The sequence below is a fragment of the Chrysemys picta genome, chromosome 7, assembly GCF_011386835.1.
Source record: "Chrysemys picta bellii isolate R12L10 chromosome 7, ASM1138683v2, whole genome shotgun sequence".
Classification (NCBI taxonomy): domain Eukaryota; kingdom Metazoa; phylum Chordata; order Testudines; family Emydidae; genus Chrysemys; species Chrysemys picta.
In genome coordinates, this window is record NC_088797.1 from 52,696,316 (window position 1) to 52,706,517 (window position 10,202).

The window sequence follows — 10,202 nt, forward strand, 5'->3', positions numbered from 1 at the left end:
TCAGGGGACAAGAGGCAGGGAGGCTTAGATAGGGGGTGGAGTCCTGGGGGGCAGTTAGGGGCAGGGGTCCCAGGAGGGGGCAGTCAGGGGACAAGGAACGTGGGGAGGGTTGGGGGTTCTGGGGGGGCGGGAAGTGGGAGGGGCAGGGGCGGGGCTAGGGCGGGGCTCCTCCCGTCCTCTTTTTTGCTTGCTGAAATATGGTAACCCTAAATGAACCTCCTGTTAAAGTGCAGTTGTTCTATATGTGGGGTGGGGGGAGACATGTGGAACCTCCACTGTAAAAGAGTTCCCTGATGTTTTAATCAAATAAATAAAAAACCATTAAAAATAAATAACAAAGATAAAAGTCCTGTTTCTTATTTACCCTAATTCCTCTTTACACTATTCTGGCAGTGTAAAGGAACCTTAGTGAAGAGCAGGTCAGAAATTTTCCAAAGTAACAGAGTTTTGTCAGAAAACGCTGATTTGTTGTGGAAACGTATCAGGTTTGATGAACTTCCAGTGAACCATGAGCAGGTTTCCAACAGAAACCTGCTGGACTGTTGGGGATTCTGGGCTTCTAGGGTCTGTGGCAGCCATACCATGCTCTAGTTGGGACTCAGTTACCTGCTCCACAATGGGGAGCCTGGAAGCCCTGCGAACCCTGGCTCAAGCTGCCGCTCTCAGGGCTTCTACTAGGCTCCCCACTCTGCAGTGGGGGCAGGACTCCTGACTCCCCAGGAGGGGGGGGGGGCAGCCCGGGGAGTGCCCAGAAGTCACAGGCAGACAACTGTTTCATTTTGGGGGGGCTGGGAGGGAGAGTGGAAATCTAACAGAAACCATTTTTCCCCAAACAAATAATTAATCATAATTTCCCTTATGTGGGAGATTTTGAAATGTCTAAGTTTGTTCCAAATAGGAACAAAAACTTTTGAAATGTCCAAATTTCCCACAGAATGAAAACTGCACGTTTCAGCCAACTCTGTTTTAGTGTAACTGAGAATCATGGCCTAAGTCATTACATCATGGTGGTATAAAGTTTACGACAATGGTGCTCAAACTGTGTTCTGTAGTCTGCAGATCCCTTCCTAGTGGCCCTTAGAATGAAATATTTTTAGAATGTAGCAGTTAGGACATTGGGGAAATGGGTCCATGAGAAAGTCCCAGTCTTAATGAAATGGTGCACAGAATGCAAGAGTCAGAAAAATCCTGGTCTAAGGGCTTGGCTACACAGGTTTTGCTCCCATTAAACTGTATCAGATATAGTTAAATAATATATTTAAAACTTTTATATCTCTATAACTGCATTCAAACTGGGGGTTGCATCAGTTTATATTAGGTTCTGACTTGATATAGTTAAATCAATCACAAAAAAACTCAAAAACCATGTGTATCATCCAGCCATAAGGTTAATTATTCTTAGGATCTGTTGCTGCAGCCCCTACTCAGGCCAAAGTCACAGTGACTTCAAAAGGGAACTTGGTTTAAGTCAGGATTACAAGATCAGGTCTGACATCTTTCCAGTTCCTAAACTTGGCAGCTAAATGTGTCAGAATTGCCTCCTTCATTGCTTCCAAGAGCAATTCAGATGCAGAGGCTCACCTTTCTCAGTGCTTGACGCTTCAGGGTCACCAACCTGATGATTCCACACAACATTTTTAATATTAAACAGCCCACAAAGACGTGATTTATTTACATATGGTTTACATGGAGGAATGAAAGAAGAGTTGGATTAACCTGCTTTAAAGTGGATTAAATGTGTAGGTAAACCATACAGGAGGCCTGTTCTGAACAAAATTTGGCCTAGAATGAACTACTTGGTGAGCCTGGGGGTTATTTCTGATACTTTGTGTGAGCTTTGCTCAAATGAGAGGTCTGTGGTGCCAGACAATTATTTGTATTGACCCCACTATGTAACTGTACAAACACAGAACAGAGACAGTTCCTACCTAGAAGGGCTTCATATATTGATGCACAACCATGACAGACATTTTGTACCCCTTACTGGGAGGAGACAAAAATGTCAAGTCTGATATGTGGACTCCATGGGTATGTCTACACTGCATAATAAACCCTGGTTCTGTCTCATGTTTAAGCCCAAAAGCCACACACACACACTGCATACCCAAATCCATCTGACATGCACCAGAACTCTCTCAGAACCCTGGCCTGCTGACTTGCCGAGGGGCATGGCTCTGAGCCTGCATTTTGCTGTAAGGTACTCCAAGCCCACTTCCTTTGCAGTATGGACATAGGAGAAACTAAGGTTGCCAGGCTCCTTTTCAGAGAGTCTGCCTGTGCTATCCCATAGTCCCCTGGATCTGTGTAGCCTGACTCTTCTCCGACCAAACTTCCCACTCAACTCCCAGGAACCAGAAGCAACCTCCTGGTTCAAATGCAGCTGCTCAGTGTTAAATGCTTCCTTTTCCACACAGGCTGCTCGACTGTAAGCACAGTTAAGCCTATCTTGCTGGAAAATTTTGACTGAGAAAATGCCCTGCACCTGACACGCTGCTAGCTGGCTAGAAGGACAAACCAAGATTCTGGTCAACATGGGTGTGCGGAGAGCAAGATACATGACTTTAGCAATAGTACAATAAACAAGCATGTTTACATAGATGTATCCAAGAGGCTGGTGGTATTGGTGATCCAGCAGACCAGTAGTCAGTTCTGGGAGTGAGTCAAGCACCTTAAGACCACCCACTGCATGTGAGGAATAAAAATCATACATCAGGGAACTCCTCAGCTACCTACCCTTGCTACAAGGAATTTGAGCAGATGCTGAGAGGTACACCAAGCACAGGACTCACAATGCAGCATGACAGTCTCCTGAGCGGGGATGGCATATTTGTAATCCCAGAGACAGCATTGAGAAGAGCCTGCAATTACCAGAGCAGACCCACAAAGGGACTGCTGCTGTCACAGGGCCCGGATCAGGCTATGTGATTGAACCAACTACAGCATATCCTGGGTCCATATTCAGTGGACCTGTCTGGGGATGGCTTTGGGGAGTGGCTCACAGAGGAGGCAGAAGCACAACAAGCTGCAGAGCCCGGTTTGTCACAACTGCCATATATACATATATATATTTATTTATTTATTTTTGGTGGTTGTTAGTAAGAATGGGAGGGTTTTCCAGATTATGACCAATACAATTATTATTACATACAAGGGGCTTCCATTGAAGGTGAAAGTCATGCCATCTCCTTGGCCACCACCAGGCCCACCACCGTGTGGTATCAGTATGGATTCCAGGACGTGGGGGTGGGGAATAAACAAGCAGTCAGCATTAACTTTTGACTAATTAAACACTTATGTTTGTTAGAGGGACTGGGGTATTCGCTTTATCAAGCTTTGATTCCTATTTCTGCATGTACAGTTCTGTTGATAACTCGGCCACACCAGAATGTTCTCTGAACACTGCTGACGTGTTCTGGGCTGCCTATTTTACCAGTCCAAATTGCAGTGTGGATGCATTTAGTGCCAGGATGCCACTGCCAGTCTGGTCTGCACAGGAATGCAGGGTGGTTGTAAGGGGGCTGTAATGCACTCCGTCCTCCATCAGGTCTTACTGATTTTGCCACAAATTTTCCTTCATTCCTGGTGTCACAGGGTGTTCCTTCCCCCCCGTGAATACTGCTGCCTGGTTTGTTCTTGCTGTCTCCTAGCCACAAACCCACAGAGGCAATTTCCCTTTCACCATGTGTGCTTTTAATCTTCAGTTTCCAAGCATAACAGAAGGAACTACAGGTATACAGCAAGAGGAGATTTCCACACAGCTTTTTCTCTGCTCCCTGGCTCCGTCCCCCGAGCCTTGCTTTTCTCCCACTTGCTCCCAAATATATCCTCCCAATTACTGAGCCAATTTCCTCATTAGCCCAGCAACTCACACCCAGTAATCCCCAACAGAAATCGGTTAATTAATTTCAATTAAGCCTGCAATCTTCCCAGTGCTGCAGCAGCCGCAGTGACCAGTGTGCTAGAGAATACCCTGTCACACCTGGCTAGTGATTCATGCTGACTTCACATGGAGTAGGAACTCTAGGCAGTTGGTTAAATTCCAGGGCAGAGCAAAATTCTTATGGTTGCCTCTGTAGGCATGAGTACCCCTCCATTTGTAGATGCGCTGGTCAGTCACCAGATGTGGAAGAAACTCCTTAGCATAGATGGATGACTTTCCTCTGCTAGCCTGGAAATGAAGGTCTTGCTTCCACTCAGATACTCTTAGGAGGTTAACGTCTTTGAGAGCTTGTCCTGCCTGAAAGGATAGTAAAACTGAAGCAAGTAACAGGTTCCTTCATAGGAAACCCACCCTCTACCATGGGGAAAAAAATAATGAAATTTACAAATAATTATTTGATTTTATGATGTTAATCTTACAATAATGTCTCTTGGCTTAGGCTGTGGCTTGCTAGAGCTTCTGAACAGGCCAGCAAAATAATAAAATAAAACTAAACGATACTTTTTATCATTCTGTGACCTTGTTACGATGCAGCCCCTATGAAAGGATAGAAGTCTTTTCCTCATGGTCAGACAATATGCTCTTTCATTTTCCTAGGTAGGTTTACAGTTTAACTCTTTCAGGGGACGCTGCAGTTGTGAAGCAGTCAAAACACACACACACACGCACACTTTGCACAGCTCTTTTTTTACTAAATCTTGTAAAGCACAGGAGAATGCAGATAATACAAAACAATAATCACATGCAGGGCCGGCTCCAGGCACCAGCCCACCAAGCTTGTGCTTCGGGCGGCACCTGGAGGGGGGCGGCGCGGCGCTCCGGCCCCCGGGGAGAGCGGGGCCACGGCCAGGCTCGCCGCCCTCCCCCCGGCGCTCTGGCCGCCCTCCCCCCCCGGCGCTCTCCCCCCGGCGGCTGGGGGGAGAGCGGAGCCCTGGCCGGGGCTCACCCCCCTCCTCCCAGGGCTCGCTGCCCTCCCCCCCCGTGGGGGGGGGGGCGGCCGGCGGCTTTTTTGCCTGGGGCGGCAAAAAAGCCAGAGCCGGCCCTGATCACATGACACTGCAATATCCCTCACTTTCTAGCTCATTCTTTGCTTGTAAATCCTTGTGGAACCATCTAGGTGCAGGAAGGCAGGGAGGCAGTGTGTCATTAGAGGAAGTTTTGAAACAAATTGATAAATTAAACAGTAATAAATCACCAGGAACAGATGGTATTCACCCAAGAGTTCTAAAGGAACTCAAATGGGAAATTGCAGAACTACTAACTGTGGTATGTAACCTACCATTTAAATCAGCTTCTGTACCAGATAACTAGAGGATAGCTAATGTGCAATTTTTTTAAAAGGCTCCAGAGGAGATCCTGGCAATTAAAGGCTGATAAGCCTAACTTCAGTACCAGGCAAATTGGTTGAAACTATAGTAAAGAACAGAATTATCTGTTGATGAACACGATTTGTTGAGGAAGAGTCAAAGGGAAATCATGCCTCACCAATCTACTAGAATTCTTTGATGGGTCAACAAGCATGTGGACAAGGGGGATCCAGTGGATATAGTGTACTTAGATTTTCAGAAAGCCTTTGACAAAGTCCCTCATCAAAGTCTCTTAAGCAAAGTAAGCTGTCATGGGATAAGAGGGAAGATCCTCTCATGGATTGGTAACTGGTTAAAAGATAGGAAACAAAAGGTAGGAATAAATGGTCAGTCTTCAGAATGGAAAGAAGTAAATAGTGGTGTCTCCCAGTGGTCTGTACTGGGACCAGTACTATTCAACATATTCATAAATGATCTTAAATAAATAAATAAATAAAATCTTGAAAAAGGGGTAAATAAAGAGGTGGCAAAATTTGCAGATGACACAAAACTACTCAAGATAGTTAAGTCCAAAGCAGACTGCAAAGAGTTACAAAGGGATCTCACAAAACTGGGTGGCTGAGCAACAAAATGGTAGATGAAATTCAATGTTGATAAATGCAAAGTAATGTATATTGGAAATCATAATCCCAGCTATACATATAAAATGATAAGGTCTAAATAAGCTGTTACCACTCAAGAAAGAGATATTGGAGTCGTGGATAATTCTCTGAAAACATCCACTCAATGTGCAGTGGTAGTCAAAAAAGATAACAGAATGTTGGGAATCCTTAGGAAAGGGATAGATAAGACAGAAAATATCATATTGCCTCTATATAAATTCATGGTAAGTCCATATCTTGAATACTGTGTGCAGATGTGGTCGCCACATCTCAGAAAAGATATTGGAATTGGAAAAGGTACAGAAAAGGGCAATAAAAATGATATGGGGTATGGAACAGCTTTTATATGAGGAGAGATTAATAAAACTGGGACTTTTCAACTTGAAAAAGACTAAGGGGAGATATGATAGAGATCTATAAAATCATGACTGGTGTGGAGAAAATAAATAAGGAAGTGTTATTTACTCCTTCTCATAACACAAGAACTAGGAGTCACCAAATTAAATTAATAGGCAGCAGGTTTAAAATTAACAATCACTTCACACAACGCACAGTCAAGCTCTGGAACTCTTTGCTGGAGGAGGTTGTGAAGGCCAAGATTATAACAGAGTTCAAAAAAGAACTAGATAAATTCATGGAGGATAAATCCATCAATGGCTATTATCCAGGATGGGCAGGGATGCGAAACCATGCTCTGAAGTGTCCCTAGCCTCTGCCAGAAGCTGGGAATGGGTGACAAGGGATGGATCACTTGATGATTACCTGTTCTACTCATTCCCTCTGAAGCACTTGGTGTTGGCCACTGTTGGAAGACAGGATACTGGGCTAGATGGATCATTGGTTTGACCCAGTAAGGCCGTTCTCATGCTCTTATGTCCCCTGGCTTGTGCAGGCTATTACATGATGTCTCATTTCGCTCTTCCACTTATGAAGCCCTTTACCCAACTGCCCCCATGCTTCCTCTTCTTCTCTGGCTCTCCCTGTTTCTGTGTATTTCTTTATTTAAACCACTCCTGGTCTCTTTTGTCCTACTCCTGGTAAGTTTCCACTGCGCCTATCTTACCCCCTTGCCTGAGGATGGTAAGCTAGACTAGATTTTCAAGGCTTGAGCTATAGTCCTTATGAGGGCTAAGAACCATCATTAACCCTAAGTATTTTCTATCATCTCTGTCTGGTGAGTCCTTGCTACAGGACTTATCAGCAATGGTGGACCCACACATATATATATACATACACACAGTGTAGTTGAAGCCATGTGGGTCCCAGGATATTCGAGAGAGAAGGTGGGTGAGGTAATATCTTCTATTGGACCAACTCCTATTAGTGAGAGAGACAAACTTTTGAGTTTACAAAGGCTGTTCTTCTGTGTAAGCTCCAAAGCTTGTCTCCTCACCAACAGAAGTTGGTCCAATAACAGATATTACCTCATCCACCTTGTCTCTTGCACATATATAGGCGTTCATGATACAACTTGACAATATCAACAAGAATTCATAAACTGTACAGACACATTCCCAGATCATCACAGCTTCTGCCACAGAGTTCCTATGCTAGAGTAGGCAAATGTCACTTAAACCAAATGGGGGTCACTGACTTTGTGTTCATCGCTTTCTGGGTGCCCAACTTGAGACACCTGGGGTCTGATTTTTAGAAGTGCTGAGCACTGACCGCTGCAGCTGAAGTCAATGAGAGCTGTGCTCTGAACTAATAAAGGGCTATATAATGCTAAGTACTCTGAAAAATTGCATCCAGGGCATCTCACATTAGGCACCCAAATTAATGTACACTTTTGATATTAACGTCTCCATACCTCAGTTTCCCATCTGTAAAATAGAAATAATACCACCTTTTCTTACAGGGTTTTGTGAATATAAATTCATTAATGTTCATGAAGCAAAGAGATGCTACAGCGATGAGCTCCATAGAATATCCTATGAGTAAATTAATAATTCTGTATTCAGAGCAGGGTTTTAATAGTGTTCAGTAAATGATGCATGCAGCCATACATGGATTATGATAAAACTAAATATTGAATAGCTGCTCATCAAATGAACACCGTCCATCCTTTGCACCGAATGAGACAGTGTGAGAGGGTGTGGGGTGTGTGTGTGAGGGGGAGAGTAAGGGTATGTGATCATGTCATTAAAAACTACACATACACACAAGGGGGACAAATTAAGGTTGCCACTATAGGCATTTTCCTACCTTTTGAATACTTGACTTTGCAAACTTTTAATGTAGTTTTGTGTATGTAATTCAATAGAAATCATTAAAATATCCCGTTTCTCCTGCCTGTCTCTCCACTGCCAGCAGTTAGATTCTTCTCCTGTGCTGCCCTCATAAACTGTACAGACACATTCCCAGTTCCCATCTGGAACTGCTTCTCTGAGCCTAATTGGCTTCCTGACTCTCTTCGAATCCTATCTTCAGGTCCATCTTCTCTCCCTGGCCTATAACTCCTAGCCCTCTTTATAATAAAAGAACTAAATCCCATTTCTTGAGCAGTCTAGTTTCCTTTAGACTTCTCCCTTAATTCTTGGCCTCTGCTCCATTCTTCCCCGGGTCTTCTCGCACCCTGTACAGATAAGATCTTTAAGATGTATAATAACCACTACAAAATAACTTACATTTGCCAATTTAAAATGTAACCATCTGTAATTTAATATTCTGTAGTATTCCCGCATAAAAGACCATGTAAGAGCAATTAATCAACTGAGAGAAGGACAAGTTCAGTCTAAATTAGGCTTTAATGTAATACCAGCAGACTGACTTACTATATATGGAAACTCAAATTGCTTGTTCTCTTTCCAACGAAATCTGAGTTGCCGAATTTAGTAGCCTCCAGGAGCTATTAAAGGGAAAAAACAGGAGAAAATCTAAATTGCAATCAAATTACAATTCAAGACAGAAAAAAATCACCTCTTTTTTTAATTTGCAGTGACAAGCATGTAACATGATCAGTACACAGTACATCAAAATTTCAGAGATAGTAAAACTGTTGTAGGGTTAAATTCAGTGCTTGCATTAGCAGACAACTCCACTGACTTCAGTGGGCTGGTCTTTGTTTACTATCCACCAAGTGAATTTGGCCTATTGTGTTGTGGTTGAGAAATGCAGGGGTGGAATAAAGCTACAACACAAGGGTCTCTTCAGCTGACTCTTCACTGACTATTAAATAATATTTTAAATATTTGTTGTTTAATGCATAGGAGAAATGTCAAATGTATTTTAACAGTGCAATGGGAGTTTTGGTGTTGACTTTAAAGAGAGCAGAACTAAGACTTTGGCCCTATTTTGGTTATAACTTCTAGATATCTGGTACAAATGTTCTCTTATTTGTTTTTTTGTTTGTTTGTTTGTTTGTTTGTTTTTGGGTTTTTTTGCCTTCTGCTCCTTCTACTAATTTGTTATTTTATCCTAGTTGTTCCAGTTGTTTATATTTTCCCTGACTACTTTCTCTGTCACTGCTTCTGGTGATAGTTGGTGGTGGGGGGGGGGGGGGTTTGTGTGCAAAGTTTAATAACCCCAAGATCTTGCTACTCTTTATGCATGTATAGTGTGTGATGGGGGGCAAGTTTTGTTGGTTGGGTGGTTTGTGTAAGCACCCTTTACTAGAGGGGCCTCTGAACTCAACTGGGAGTGTTCCAGCTAGGAGGATTCTGTGTGCTGCAATCCAGCCTTAGAGAATGTGACCTGGGGTGCCTGGGGCAACCCTCACTGAAAATGCCATGGTCAGGGCAGACTGCAAAAGGGAGAGCACTTCCCAAACTGGTGGTTAACACTGAGGTTAAACTCACCAACCAGTCAAAAACTAAGCTTCTGACACCACATTGGTTATCAAGAAGCTGAAAAAAGAAATCACACACCCCCTCCCCTTTATTACATTCCAATTCTCTGGCTCCCAATCAGCACATAGATCCAGTACAGTGAGAAGTTATTTAAAAACTCTGCTCAGTATACAAAATTTTCTTCTGACCCAAAAGGATCAGGCATGTTACCGGATCAATATTGGTTTGGATCTTACTCAAAATACCATTCTACCAGCCAATCCTTTTGTGTCTAAAACTAATGGTTTATTATAAAAAAAAAAAAAAAAAGAAAGAAAGAAAAAAAGAGAGAGTTGTTAAATGGTAAAGTAGGGTTACCATACGTCCGTATTTCCACGGACATGTCCGGCTTTTTAGTTGTTAATTGCCATCCGGGAGGATTTTTTAAATATATAAAAACGTCCGGAAAATACGGACGTATGATAACCCTACCCACTGCCCCCTCTCTCTTGGGGTGTCAGCTCAC

The 10,202-nt window shown here is 43.3% G+C and overlaps 1 long non-coding RNA gene across 1 annotated transcript; it reads right to left on the reverse strand.

Annotated features, from left to right (window-relative positions):
* Positions 1-3,673: 3,673 nt before the first annotated feature.
* LOC135972926 (uncharacterized) lies at positions 3,674-8,759 on the reverse strand. The gene is made up of 2 exons (XR_010589546.1): positions 8,684-8,759; positions 3,674-4,237 (listed from the first exon to the last, which is right to left on the reverse strand). It is a non-coding gene; the product is annotated as an uncharacterized LOC135972926 (long non-coding RNA).
* Positions 8,760-10,202: the final 1,443 nt, after the last annotated feature.